The sequence below is a fragment of the Chionomys nivalis genome, chromosome 13, assembly GCF_950005125.1.
Source record: "Chionomys nivalis chromosome 13, mChiNiv1.1, whole genome shotgun sequence".
Taxonomy (NCBI): Eukaryota; Metazoa; Chordata; class Mammalia; order Rodentia; family Cricetidae; genus Chionomys; species Chionomys nivalis.
The window spans coordinates 7,245,916-7,261,586 of NC_080098.1; the positions used below are offsets into that span (position 1 = coordinate 7,245,916).

General features: G+C 43.8%; 1 protein-coding gene across 4 annotated transcripts in view; it reads right to left on the minus strand.

Moving 5' to 3' along the window:
• Svil (supervillin) overlaps positions 1-15,671 on the minus strand; it is a 206,732-nt gene that overhangs the window by 139,645 nt on the left and 51,416 nt on the right. For all 4 annotated transcript variants that reach the window (XM_057787278.1, XM_057787277.1, XM_057787276.1 and 1 more), the window contains exon 2: positions 9,503-9,591. The gene's annotated coding sequence lies outside the window, so the exon portion shown is untranslated. The remainder of the gene's footprint in view (positions 1-9,502; positions 9,592-15,671) is intronic.

The window sequence follows — 15,671 nt, forward strand, 5'->3', positions numbered from 1 at the left end:
AACAAACAGAAAACTCTGACTCCACAAAGAATGTGTGCACATATGTGCTTGTTCGCATGCACGTGCGCGCACAAACACACACATCTTGTAGAAGGAAAAATAAATATTGCTTAGACTCATTAAAATGAACACCTGTGCACAGGCTCAAATCATGATATTTGCTTAATACATATCAAAAGGGCTTCCCAGTTTGAGGAGCATCCTGTCCCCAAGGAACAGTTTCCCAACAGGAGGGAAGACTAGGTTGTCATTTGAAGGAACATGTGTTTCAAAAAGCAATTTTCAATCATCTAAATTATTAAAGAAGCTTGGGAGTGAGGGGGCATGCTAATGGAGCTGGCAAGAGTCACAGTCGTTCAAACAGCATACACTAAGTCTCTCTCTCTCTCGTTCTCTGCATGTTTATATGTGTGTATGTGTGTGTGTGTGTGTGTGTGCGCGCGTGCGCACAAGTGTGTGTCCTGTGCCTCTACCTTGGGGCCTGCTATGGCCCCAGTGATCCACACTCTGGATTTCACTTAGGTCTTACTAAACCCAAAGTATTAAGGTATTTGCCATCAGGACCCCACTATAACTAAGAACACAGTGTCCTTTCCTTTTTCTCTGGATCACAATAACAAAATGGACCTGGTGGGGCCTCGGTGGTAAAGCTCAGGGTTAGCATTTGCCCCAGGCTCTGGGTTCTATCCCTAGCACAACACCAAACCAAACCAATCAACCCCACTGGAGAAGAAAGCACAACACAGAAGGCTTCCTGGGATCCTGGGCCGGCAAAGCCTTCCTGCGCAGACTGTCCAGTTTCCCAGGCACTGCTACTCGCAGGATTGCAAACCTTGTGTGTATCAGACCTTCAGACTCAGCAGTCACCCCTGCAGGGTGCTTCTCCAGCATCACACGGCTGCTCATTCCCCACTCTGCCTTGGCCTACTCTGATTTCGAATCACTAGGGCAGAGCCACTCCTGAGGATGTGGATGACCTCCATCTCGGCAGTTCCAGTAAACACTTCAATTCTCTTACTGAGAACTCCAGGGCAGGGGGATCTTTAACTCTGAAGAGCCTCCCTCTTGACAAGTCATCTTAGGTCAGAGACCACTCTTGGGCCACACCTGTGTGCCCAGGTTCTTCTGTGGCCCTGTAACTCTAACCCACCTCGAACTAACTTGACTGCCCTGAAATAGGTTTGCCTGTCTGTATGTCTCAGCTCCTATTTGGACCTCCACCTCATATGTCCATACTCATCTTCATATGTATGACTATTTCACAGGTATCTTTACCTAGTGTATTCATACAAACTTCTGAGCAGTCTGAGGAAGCTCCGGCTTCTCTCTCACCAATACCCATCATACCCATCATTATGTGTCTTTCACACAATGGATGAGTGGCATCTGACTGTTTTTACATTCCACTCCTAAGGAGCAATGACACTAAAACCCTTCTCCTGTGTTTCTTCGCTATTAGCTTATCTTCTCTTAGGAAACATCTATCCAGGCCTTTAGTCCAATTTCTGCCTTTGTTTTTTAAGTCATAAAAACCCTTACATGTTCTACTTATAGCCCTTAATCATACTATGACTTGAAACCATTTTGTCAGTTACTACCGTGTGTGTGTGTGTGTGTTGGATTTGTTATGTGCACAGGTATGTATGTGCAGGTGCATGCACCAGACAGCGTCCACTATCTTTCTCTACCACTCTCCACCTTGTTTCTTTTTGGAAGGATGGTCTCTTGCTGAACTTGGACTGTGTATTTCTCAACTAGGCTGGCAGTCAGCATGCTCTGGTGATCCTTCTGTGTCTGTGCCCTCAGGGCTGGGGTTACAAGCATGTGCAGGACCACACTACCTTTTTTCTTTTCCTTTCTTTTTTCTACTTGGGTGCTGGGATCCTAGCTCTGGTCTTCATGACTGCATGGCAGGAGTTCCTGCCCTCTGGGCAGCCAGCCGGTTCAGCCCTTTCATTTTCTTTTTCCTGTATCTTGATGAATGGAGGCCTTTAACCTTGATGAAACTCACTCCTCCATCCATTTCTCTTCCGCTGTTTGTGCTTTCGATGTTATGTCTTAAAAACCCCAACCCATCAAAAATCATTAAAGACTTGTTTTCTTCCACTTTCTTCTCAGTCTTCAATCGCTTTTGCATTTCTAGCTCTTACAATAAGCTGTATTGAATTAATTCTTGTGACATGGTGTGAGGTAGGGACTCAATCTCCTCCCTCTGCACATGTCCCAGGGCCCTGTGCTAAAGACACCGCTTTGGAATTGCTTTGCTAAACTGCCAAAAATCAATTGACCACAAATGTATGGATATATTTCTAGACCCTAAATTATATCCTGTGCATCTTTATTTCCAACCAACGCCCAGTCCTGACTATTGTAGCAATTTTAAATGGGAACCTTCTGCTTTGTTGTCTCCCAGCCTGTTGTGGATGTCCTGGTTCCTCTGATTTTCTACACCAGTCGTAGGATTAGCTGCAAAGGATCCAGCTGAAGTTTTATAAAGACTGAATCAAATTCGTGGATAAATTGGGCAAGTACTGAATTTTTTAAAAATATGAGACAGGCCTTCAATATGTAGCCTGGCCTCAAACTCACTACTCTTTCTATCCTCATCTTTTGCATGCTGGATTTACAGCTATGTGCCATTGTGCCCTGCAAGAAGTACTGAGCTTTTGATAATAGTAGCTATACAGACTCAAGAACATGGGATGTTTTTACAATTGTTTGCTTTTTATTTATTTCAGTGATTTCCATAGTGAAGAGTACTCCCTTTGGCATCTGCTAGATTTATTCTGTTATTGTCAAGCCACTACACGGAAAAAAACTTCATTTTACATTATTCATTTAAAGTTGAAAAATATAACTGATTTTTTTACATTGGTTATATCCTATAACCTTGCGAACTTGCTCATTATCTCTCATATTCTCATAGATTCTCAAGGATTTTCTTTACATAAAATAAAGTCATCTGCATACAGAGACGGCTCTGTGTTTTCCTTTCTAATCTGAACATCTCACATTTCATCTCATTGCATAACTGTCCTGGCTACAACCTCTAGCAATACTGTATTGTTGTGGATTATAATAAAATAGTCCCACACTAGCTCAGAATGGAGTATAATAAAGGTGTCTTTATTTATGGGTAAACTCACAGATCGGCAGTCCTCTGCATGAGCAGGAAAAAGGAACTGAATTCAGCAGCCAAGGGGCCGTGCAATTTTTTACATCTGCATATATAGTATATTTGATCACACACAAAGTGGGCCAGTATCTTAGAGGCTATAGGCTGAAGGAGTTCCCACAGCACCATGAAGCCTGATTAATAAAAACTCAGGGTCAGAAATTGGGGACGAACCTGAAGATCTGAAAAGCAAAAGAGCCAGCCACTGGCTCTTACCTCAACCTCAGTCTGAAATGGTGATCCTGCCTTCTGGAATCTCAGAATGAGACTGCATCTGAGAGCTGTCTTTCCCCATCTTATTATATTCCTCTCAAGGGCTGGGGTTAAAGGTGTGTGTAGAAGGCTGACCAGTGGGGCTGTTTTACTCTCAGATCTTCAGGTGGTCTTTGTTTATTAAATACAACTGAAATGCCACTACACTTCCCCCTTTTTGTCTGAAAAAATAAAAAAGAAGGCTATAACTAATATAAGAAAACTATATACAGTAAGTAAAATGACTATATACAATATATATATATAGGCAATAAATATATCAACAATGTCTAGTCCATTTGTATTTGACAAATTCAGAGGAAATACTTTATTTCTATCCTATATTGGTGAGTCCAAAGTCTTATACCTTATTTACTTTTATCATAACTTGCTTTCTGTATCTGGTAAATTATAACTATAGCTATCTAATCTTCAACTCCCTCAGAGACCCAAGAAGGAAATAACTGAGTAAGAAAGAAGTGCAAACAAGTGACTTCCAAAACATGTGTGTAATGACAGAAACAGCTGGCTGCCTGTGCAGTCACCCAAAGTTCCTCTGCAATGTTGGGGCATCCATCTTTGGCCAACAGGCCTAGCATATTTGACATACTTTTCTGTGAAGCAGGGTATTTTGTGTCCTGCTTAGCTAACTAGAACACTACAATGTCAGCAGTTGAGGCAGAGGCATTTTCTTGCCCAGTTGCTTACTTTTGCTACAAAGAAAGTAAACTCCATGTGGAGTTTCTTTGATGACCATTATCTTCTCTAAAGTAGATTGGTGCTTCTAGAAACAGACATGTCTTATTGTCACAAAAAAAGAAGAACCTAGGTTATTAAAACATCTTAAATGCCATATTCTGTAGATTTCTGAAGTGTTTGAAGATGACCTATCTATCTAAATTATATCTTTGTTTGACCTTGAAAACATACTTAATGTGACTACAAGTTCTATTAACTACAACCTAGCCAGGCGGTGGTGGCGCACGCCTTTAATCCCAGCACTTGGGAGGCAGAGGCAGGCAGATCTCTGTGAGTTTGAGACCAGCCTGGTCTACAAGAGCTAGTTCCAGGACAGGCTCCAAAACCACAGAGAAACCCTGTCTCGAAAAAAAAAAAAAACAAAAAAACAAAACAAAACAAAACAAAAAAAAAACAACAAAAAAACTACAACCTAAATTTCTTTATTATCCTAAACAGTTAATAATAATAGTTTTCAAGACTAGATATTTGCATTACATTGTTAAATGAGCTGTAAAGGTACAATACCTTGAACAAGATTAGAAATACATGTACAGTATATTTTAAAATAATTAATCTCAAATTTGTATTAATATACAAAATTTGCATACAATATACAAAAGTAAAACCAATGCAAAACATTTAAAGCTAATAGTTGCTTTCAAAAATTAGATTTAATAATATACCATTTTATCTTAACATCTCTATATCCTCCTTTTTTCTTTTCAGAGTAGATTCAACAATCCACCTTTCTATCTTATCATATTTATATCTTCTTTTTTCTTTTCCTTTTTTTCTTCTCTCTCTCTCTCTCTCTCTCTCTCTCTCTCTCTCTCTCTCTCTCTCTCTCTTTTTAATTTCTTGTTTTTTGAAACAGGGTTTCTCAGTAGCTATGGAGCCCATCCTGGAACTTGCTCTGTAGACCAGACTGACCTTGAACTCACAAAGATTCACCTGCTTCTGCCTCCCAAGTGCTGGAATTAAAGGCATGCGTCCCCACTGTCTGGCCTATTTTTGTTTTTTTCAAAACAAGAACCTTGAATCTAATCTCCTTTGTTTAGTTTTTTTCCTGACCATTATCCATAACAACTTGTAAACAACACATTAAAAAAAAAAACAAACATCTATAATCCATTTTTTAAGGATGTGGGCACAGTTTTCTAGTATACTTCCTGGTGATTGGGGTACTGATAATCTTATGAGGACCCAAGAAAATTTAGGATTATGGTTCCAATCATTACTGGAGTATTCTGTGAGACTGGATCATTTCAACCATGTATCTTGAAGCTTTTCTGGATGTAGAACTCAGAGGAAACTGCAACAAATGTACTCTGAAAGGTTGGATCATCGATGTCATCCATTCCCATTGGAGATCCCTCAGGGGGGTCCTTCCTTGATCAAACCTTATTTTTCTTAAGCAAGAATGAATCCACAACTGATCAAAACTTATTTTTCTTAACCAAGAATAAATCTACAGCCTTTCACTTCCTCTGGAAAGAAAAGCAAAACCTCTTCTCCAAAGTAATATATCTTTTGACTTAAATTTTGAAGTCAAGACATTTTCAAAATATATAGGTTGGATTAATCTAACAGCATTAATAATCAAATGTCTTTTAACAGCAATTGTTCCTTCCTAGAGCTGGAATTACAATCCCAAATCTGACTTGGGCTGGTAGCTAAAAAGCCTTAGGCAAACGGCATTTTCATGAATTCATACCCCAAAACATTGGGCGATAAATGAAGCATGATTAATAATAATAAAAAAGAACCTCAGGGTCAGAAATTGGGATTGAACCTGAAGAAATGAAAAGCAAAACTGCCAGCCACTGCCTCTTACCTCTACCTTAGTCAGGAATGGTGATCCTGCCTCCTGGAATCTCAGAAGTGATGTGGGAAGTCCTTCTGTATATGTGCTGCTTTTGTTGGCTAATGAATAAAGAAACTACTCTGAGCCTATAGCAAGGCAGAGAAGAGCTAGGTAGGGAAAACTAAACTGAATGCCGGAAGAAAGAACGCAGAGTCAGGGAGAAGCCATGTAGACCTACCTGCCAGAGACATACGCTGGACAGAACCTTGCCAGTAAGCCACAGCCACGTGGTGATACACAGATTAATAGAGATGAGCTAAATTAAGATGTAAGAGCTAGCCAATAAGAAGCTAGAGCTAATAGGCCAAACAGTGATTTAATTAATACAGTTTCTGTGTGGTTATTTGGGGGCTGAGCAGCCAGGAACAAATAAGTGGCCTCCTACAACACAGGAAACTATATAATAGCTATTTCTCCCCGTTTGATATTCCTCTCTAGGGCTAGGATTAAAGGCGTGCATCACTGGGATTAAATGTGAGTGTCACTGTGGCTACTGGGATTAAAGGTGTGTGTTACCATAACCTGGTGTAGAAGGCTGACTAGTGGGACTGTTTTACTCTCAGATCTTCAAACAGTCTTTATTTACTAAAATACAACTGAAATGCCACAAGAGCATTATATTAGTTTTCTAATCTCATTAGCTTTGAGAAAGAGTCTCCAGGTTTACCAGAATGATAGAGACAAGAAGATAGACAAACCAAATGATGGACGGATGGATGGATGGATGGATGGATGGATGGATGGATGGATGGATGGATGGACGAATTGGTGGATGGATGTGTGGATAGGTGAATGGATGGGTGAATGGGTGGGTGGACAGGTAGATGGATTATAGGCGACTTACTAGGGTTCTGAATCTTGTGATAATGAGGACTAAGCCCACAATGGGCTACCTACAAGTTGGAGAGACCCAAGGATGCCCTGATGCATGGCTCAGGCCAAGACCAAAGCCCTCGGAATGTGGTGCTAGACCTGTCAGTCCAGTTGAACAGAAGGCCTGAGAACTCCCGAGCTATGGTGCAAGACTGGAGTCCACAGTCCTTAGAATGCTTGGTCATGTCCAATGATTGAAATAAGGGTATACCAGCTTCAGAAGCGAGAGGAAATTAACATCTTGGCCTTTTTCATATACCTGGACTCTCAGATGATTGGATGGTGCTTCCGCATGAAGGGCAGACCTTCCTCACGTGTTCTACTGACTCACATGCCAATCTCCTCCCCAAATACTCAACATATGTGCACACACACACACACTCACACACACGCACACCGCTTTACTAGCTATTTAGGATCTTTTCATCTAGTCAAGCCTATATATTTAAATACAGCAGCACAAATACTAAAGAGTAGTGATGGGGACGACATCCTCCTCTTATCTCTGACACTGAGGGAAACTTTCTGTCCATTCAGAATGAAACAGCCGTGAACTTGCAGATGGAGAAGTCCCCTGGTTTGCTGAGTGTTGTTAAACACAGCGAGGCACAGGACTCAGTCAATGTGTTCACCACGCCTTGCTTACTCTTCCTCATTCCCTCTGCCTACCAGCAGCTTAGCTTGCTATTTCTCCCTAACATGATGTCTCTACTGCAAGGCATTCTGTCTCTCCCCAGTTAGTCACCATATATTTGAACCTTCAGCTTGAGTCAAAGGATTTGACTATTTTCGTTGTATGAACAAATCTAATGGCATCTGTATATAGCCTAGTACTGCAGGCACTCATAATGCCTGTCCTTGTAACAACCGTTCCAATGAGGCAGATACAATTTCTACTGTGGGCAAGGAGCATGAAAGACAGGTTACATGTCCTTCCACCTTCAGGAAGACACAAAAGTCAGAGCCATGCAGTACTAAAGCCAGGCCACCTAGCTCTAGGGCTCTTTCTCTTAAACCCTTGTGGCTGAGCCATTCCTCTTGCTCACCTGCAGCGCTTGCATCTGCATCTCAGCATTGCCATTCTCATTTATAACTACATCACTGTGGCTGATAGTTAGAAAAGATCAAAGTCGCAGGTGGAATGCTAGTCACAGGCCACAATTTGCACAGAACCTGGGCAAGCACTGCTGACCAACCCGCCCATGGAGACTTGCAAAGTCCATTAGTTGTGAGAACGACCATTTAGTCCATGCAGTGTTCTCCAGTCACCTGACTACACCACTAGTGCCCTCTGCACAGTTGGGATGCTATGCTCCAAGAAACATTGAGAAATACCACCCTGAGTTAAGCCAGAAACAGTTCCTGCCTTTCTGCACTGGCTCTGTTCCTTTATAAAAAGTCTAAGTAAGCTGGGCATGATGAAATATGTCTGTGATCCCAGGGTTTGGGTGAAGGCTTCAGCCCCTGGCATTCCTATACCCCAAGAGTCCAAAATGTTTGGGTGGAAGTTCCATCCCAAGCCCCCTCCTCTGGGAGTTGCCTCAGTCCAGACTCCACCTCCGAGAAAGCCTGCCAAAGGGTGACCCCTCTTCAGAGATGCTAAAGACCACTCCTCCCACAGGGTATTTAAACTGCTCCCCAGAGAACAAACAAGTGGTTTTCAGGTCTTCCTTTCCCATCTCCTCTCTGGGGCTGGAATGCTACCCGGGAGCACTGGCATCCTTAAACTTGGGCTCTTTCTAATTCAGTTTGATTTGGTTGATATGGATTATTGCATTGGCAGAGGTTTATTGGGACACACACAAAAAAATCTTTTCACCCAGCACTCAAGAGACTGAGGCAGAACGAGGTATCCAGTGATCTCTATGTATATGTAGTTTTACTGTGAAATTACCTTATATGGAAGGATTAGATTGAATACTTTGTAAAGGTCCATGAAGATGATCACTAAAAATGAGAAATTAGACGTGTGGCGAAGACAGCAAAGGCTTGATGTAATAACCCTGTAAAAATTGAGGATTTTGTACCTACCCCTTCACTCTAAGCCGGACACATCTTTGCACTTGAATTTAGTTCATGCACAAAGAAAATGGCCACTTTTCAAGAACACACCCTGAGAATAAATGGGTATAAACAGGAAAACACACATACAAACACACACACATACACACACACACACACACATAGAGAGAGATATAGAGAGAGAGACAGAGAGAGACAGAGAGAGACAGAGACAGACAGACAGGAGGAGTGTGAGTGTTCAAAACCAACCTGAACCACATATGAGAGTTTCTCTAAATACCCAGAGAGTTTAATTTAGAGCCAGTCACAGCTCTTTCAGGACCACAACTCAGCTCAGAAAGAATGCTCACTTTAACCCCCCCTTTCCTGGCAGCCCCCACTGAACAGCAGGATACAGGACTGCTAAGAACCACATGTCCTGTAAGTTGGGGAACACATGCTCACCCAGGAGTGGTTTACACTTCTCAGAGCTCTGTTTGGCCAGATGTTAGATAGGGCTACCCTTCATGTGTGCCTTCACCTGTTCTCAGAAAACAGACCAGCCCTGGACTGTGCTACCCTCCCCAAAGACTCACCTGAACAGTTAAATCATGGCTCCAGATGAAGATACCCGCATCACCAGCTGTTCGGCTTTCTGGTCTTCCAAGTTATCCACCTGAACTCCCTGGGAAAGAGAGAGAGAGAACAAACTCTTACTTTAAGGTCTGAGAAACACAACAGCAAAGGATATAAAACACCGCCCAACCCCTGACTGCAGTTACAAGGCTCAGGCCCAGGAGTGAAAGTGGCCCACCTCAGCCCACAGACTGTCTCTTAAGCACACCTGAAAGCAAAGGGGCAGATACCTCCTTGGGAGTGACAGTGCTGGACTGCTTAGACAAAGAGAACTGCTGGGGGTGATTAGTGATTGTCTCTGAGTACGGAGTCCAAGGTGGGACAATCTTGAACGCGTACTTTCCCCTAAGGTTAGAGACTATGGGGACAGTGCCCTGCACTAGAGGTCCCAGAGAAGAGTGACTGTCGACGTATATGCCTGTATGTATTGTATGCAGCAAGGTGTGTGATGAGAGGTGTCTGGACTGGGAGAATCATTGCTCACATCTGGAATAGTAGAGTGACCATGTGGCGTTCTGATGGCTCAGCTGAGAGAGGAGCTGACACAGCAAGGCTGCTACCCCAAGATGCAAGGGAGAACAAAGAGCCTCAGGCCCCTTGTATTTGGGGGCAATCTTGTTGTAGGCTACCCAGCTCTTTCTATCTGTTTCCTGACAAGTCTCTCCATCACTTCTGTCTTGTATCATCTTTTGAAATTGTTAGGAAGTGGTCCACTTGAACACCGGGGTCCTGCAGCGGGTGGGAGGCTGGAGATGCCCCACCACTGTGGAGGCCAGAGCTGGTTCCAACTCACGGTAGAAGTGTGCTCTGGCTGGTGTGCAGAGAATGGCTCATTTCCAGAGCCCGAGGCAGACACAGATTATGAAGGAACCACCCTGCGTTGGGTGACAGGGTTGTAGTTAGTCAGTTCCTGTGAAGTTTTCACAAAGCAAAACCATTCCCACTGCCACGCAGTGAAATTCAGACAGCCATTAATTTATTACCTGAACTCACGAGACGGCTGTCGTGTGTATGAACTCCAGGGCTAAACAGACCGTTCTTTGTATAATATGTTTTTTAAAAAAAATGTGTTCTCTGTTTCCTCACAAATCTGTTTATTACTAAACCGCATTGGAGGCCTGATAAAGTGGCCTACACCAATTAGAGACTGCCTTTCTCCCTGGGGCTCCTTCCCGGGATCCTAAACCATGAGGAATGCGGCTTCAGAGGAGGAGTGCCAAAGATGGGAAAGACTAAGAGAGCCGTGAGAATGAAGAGAAAGGGAAGGAGAAGCCACAGGCAGAGAGCGGGATTGTCATTCCTGCCCAGGTGGCACACCAGAGCCCTGAGAACAAAGGCCTCTGAACTTGGTGTGCACAAGTCACCCTGGGCTGTGTAAGTGCAGACGGGGTAGGAGTTCTTCAGTGGACCAGGACCAGGAAGGACTCTGAAAGCTGAGGAGCCACTACATTGTTGAAGGAATGCAATTTGCTCAAAGACAAAAAACTTCTCAGGACAAAGAAACTTCCTCAGCCCCTACAGAGCCTTCATGGGGCGTGGCAGTGGGGGAGGTCAGCTCAGTGCAGTCAGGATAATGTGAGAGAAAGAAAAGAGCAAATTCCAGTTTAGTGACAGGCTGGGATGGAGAACTCTGCACAAACAGGTACAAGTGTGTGTGTGTGAGTGAGAGAGAGAGAGAGAGAGAGAGAGAGAGAGAGAGAGAGAGAGAGAGAGAGGGTGGGGTGGGGGGAGATCTAGAAAAAGAAAACAAAACAACAATTGAGCGCTGAAGAGTGAGTGGTTGATACAAAAAGGCAGGGGAGGGCTGGGGAGCTGGCTCAGAGCACTCAGTTCCTTTCCCAGTACCTCATCAGGGGGCTCACAAGTGCCTGGAACTCCAGTTCCAGGGGACCCGACGCCCTGGGCTCTGGGATACCACCTACATAGTAAGATGCATATGCATCCAGGTAATAAACGTGAGAAGAGACACAACTGAAAGTCAGGGGCAGGTGGAAGCTCTTGTCTGCCTCCAGGGCACTTCCCCACTTTCTCTTGGTCCCTTATCTGTGCTAAGGCCCTGACCTGACTTGGAGGCCTATATTACACTAAGCTAGCTTTAGGGAAGAGCTTTTAAATGCTTGTTGAGCTGACAAAGGCCATTGCTCTTAGCTTACGGATGCTTCCAGTGTCTTTATTTGCTTACTACTGAGTTACCCCAGTGGCAGCTGCCTCTCTCCTATGCTGAGTCTGGGCCTCTTTAGTGAGGCATCTAATAGTCCCTGTTATAGGGTGAAGAATGTTCCCTGTCATGGGACCCGGCTTTTAAACTCTGGGTGTTTCTCAATCTCCTCCCAAGATGCCCAGAAGCAAAGAAAGCAGGTTCTTAGTTTCACAGAGCCTGGGGCACTTCCTCCAGACTCTCAGACAATTCTCAAGATGCTTTTCAGGTTTCTTCCCAGGGAGACTTTCCAAGACTGCCTTGCTTCCTGCTCGGGAACCTCTCCCGAAAGCACACATTGAACTGTCAATGAATAGGACAGCGGCAGTGGGGTCATCCTTAGGAGATTGGTTCCAGGTTCCCCGTGGATACCCAAAAGCACAGCTGCCCAAGTTCTTTGAGCAGTACAATAGAGTATTTGAATAACCTAGCCACAGCCCCCCATGTCCATCGTCTCCAGATGGCTTGTGATTCCTAACAAGCAAGTCCCCTGAAAATGACTGTGCTACCGCACTGCTCACAGAATAACGCTGAGGGCAGGCTCTGTTCATCCAGGGGTTTGCTTGCTCTGACCATGCCTGGACTGCAGAGGTGGAGGAATCCTCAGGAGGTTGGCCTTTAATCTTAACCTTTAGGGTTGCCTTAGCTACAGCAACATCTCCATGATCAGAACTATAGACTAATCATTATTTGACTTCTTATAAATGCCTCCTCTAAGAAATTGCCAAAACAATTTAAATAATAAACAATTGCAAGTTGGAAAAAATTAAAAAAAAATACCTTACTACTAAAGGGCCTCCATCAGCAGAACTATATTATGATCTACAGACACCACCGAGTGCCTGAATGGGACCAGCAAGGCTCCATGTACACACAACTGACTGGTCCTTTCAGCTTCTCATTCTGTTACCGTTAAATCTAGGCCTGAATCAGTTTAAAGAAAACCAATAGAAGGAAACTAGATTGTCAGTGAAAGAGACAAGTTTAGGAGTCAGGGGGTGGTGCACACCTTTAATCCCAGCACTAGGGAGGCAGAGGCAGGCGGATCTCTGTGAGTTAGAAGCCAGCCTGGTCTATAGAGCTAGTTCCAGGACATCCAAAGCTACAGAGAAACCCTGTCTTGAGGGGGAAAAAATAGGAAGAAAGAGACAAGTTTAGAAGCAAAGGACAAAGACAAGATGGAAAGGTGTGGGGAGGGAACTCCCCAAAACTCTCCAGGCCCAATGCAATGCCTTCAGAAAGCGCAAAAGTCAGTTCTCATGGCACACTGAGGTTTCCGGGCTCCATCCTGGTGTGTGCATGTGTGTGTGCATATGCGTGTGCATGTGTGTGTGCATGTGTGTGCATATGCGTGTGCATGTGCGTGTGCATATGCGTGTGCATGTGTGTGTGCATGTGTGTGTGCATATGCGTGTGCATGTGTGTGTTGGTTTGCATACAGCTCTGAGACAAAAAATAAATCATAGGCTACCTTGACAGCCTCAAACGTTTACCCATGTTGTCTGTCAGGCAGATTGTGTTATTTTGTAATTCTAGACATACAATACTACACACTAGAACAACATCTATAGCACAATGGATGTTTTCCTGAATACTGGATAACTAGTTAAGTAAATGCCGGTGGTTTTCACCTAGGTATGTACTAAAGTTGACTCTTCATCAACACTGCCTGTCTTCACACGTATCTTTCCCTCTAAAACCAGCCTGGTGTGGGATGTCCTTCTTTACGATGAAAATATGTGTTGCCTTTATTAGTTGATGAATAAAGTTGCTTTGGCCTATGGCAGGGCAGAATATAGCTAGGTGGGAAAACCAAGCTAAATATAGGGAGAAAGCTGATGAGATGCCAGAAGCCACCAGGGGAGTAAGATACCAGAGCAATGCCTGTAAGCCACAGTCCACATGGTGATACACAGATTAATAGAAATGGGTTAATTTATATGTAATGATAGCTAGTAATAAGCCCGAGCCATTGGCCAAATGATTATAGTTAATATTAAGTCTCTGAGTGATGATTTTATAAGTGGCAACCATACCAGGTAGGATGCAGAAAAGCCTCCAGCTATACCAATCTGCAGGTTTAATAAACCATGTTCTTTTCTGATATCGTATGTTTCTCATGCTTCATAGGTGTTGAGTCCAGTGTTCAACAGACACTGACAGGGAAAGAGGGGCAGCCACTGGTCACAAAGTGCTCACAGGCGAAATAACAACATACACAGAGGACACATGGAGCAGAGGGAGCTAAAAGAAGTACCACAGACCTCTCTTTAGGTCCGGATGTCTAGCACCCCTCTGTCCTTGGGGACAGCTTCCTGCAGGACAAGCTCCCTATTTCGTAATTATTACTATATACATATATACACACACATATATATATTAGTACTTGCATATATAGGAACACAAGCACATATAGACACACATTTTTTCTAAAGCCTTTGTTGGAGACTAAAGGCGTACCTCAGTAATCAACTGTTCTTAGCACATGCAAAGTCCTGGGTTCAATCCTCAGTACTGCAAATAAACAAAAAAATCTGATGACTCCTACACCTTCAAAATGAATAAGTAGCAAACATTGAAGAAAATCCCTTCTTGCTATATGACAGGCACACACTTGTGAAAGTGATCTTATATTATCTATAACATCTGATTATGATCCAACCTTATAATTTAACAATTAGTATCATACTAATGATGATAATGATTATAATTATAATTGAACACCACATACTGTTTCTTTAATGGCTGATGGTGAACAAATAGAACACAACACTTTAACCTCTCATTGGATGTCTCAAAGAACAGCACAACTCACTCCAAACGACCTGGCGCTCTCTCTCTCTCTCTCTGTGTGTGTGTGTGTGTGTGTGTGTGTGTGTGTGTATGTGTGTGTGAAGGGCTTGTGATGATTAACTAGACAAGCTAGAGCCATGTATGAAGAAGGAACCTTCACAGAGGATTGTCTCCACCAGACGGCCTGTAGACTAACCTGTGAAGGCATTCTTCATTACTGACTGATGTGACTGGCGCTACCCCGGGCATGTGGTCTGGGTGTATAAGAAAACAAGCTGTCTAGGCTCCCACAAAGCCAGAACCTGAAGTAGGATCGAAACCCCGTGCCACTGTCCTTGGCCTCTCGTCAGCTCTCATTGTCCGCCATGTTCAGAGAGTCTGGTTTTATCCCATGCTTTTTCAGTCACAGTCCAGCTGGCCTTGGTGAGCTCCCAATAGATCGGCCCCACTGTCTCAGTGGGTGGGTGCACCCCTCGTGGTCCTGACTTCCTTGTTCATGTTCTCCCTCCTTCTGCTCCTCTTAGGACCTTGGGAGCTCAGTCCGGTGCCTAAACCTGGATGGAGGGGGGAGGACCTTGGACTTTCCACAGGGCAGGGAACCCTGACTGCTCTTGGGACTAGAGAGGGAGGAGAAGAGGAGTGGGGGGAGGGGGAGAGGGGCGGGAGGAGGGGGAGGGAAATGGGAGGCGGGGAGGAAGTGGAAAATTTTTTTTCAATAAAAATTGTTAAATAATCCTAAAATATTAAATAAAAATTAAATTAAAAAAAAAAAAGAAAACAAGCTGAGCAAGCCGTGAGGAGCAAGGCAGTAAGCAGCTCTCCTCCATGGACTCTGCTTCAGTTCCTGCCCAGTTCCTGCCTGACTTCCCTTCCTAGTAGATGGTGACTTGCAAGGTGAAATAAATCCTTTCCTCCCCAAGTTGTTTTTTTGGTTAATGCTTCAAAACAGCAGCAGAAAGGCAAATTCCTACAGGGCTTGGGTTCCCTGTGTGTGCATTCAGAGAGTCTGCTGGGGAGGGAAGGGTGCAAACTGAATTCAGATCAACTCCACTTTTCCCCTTCCTTCATTTTAGTAAGATTCCAAGAGCGCACAATGAATTCTCTAATTCTCTGAAAGGAAGGTGCATTTATGGACATCA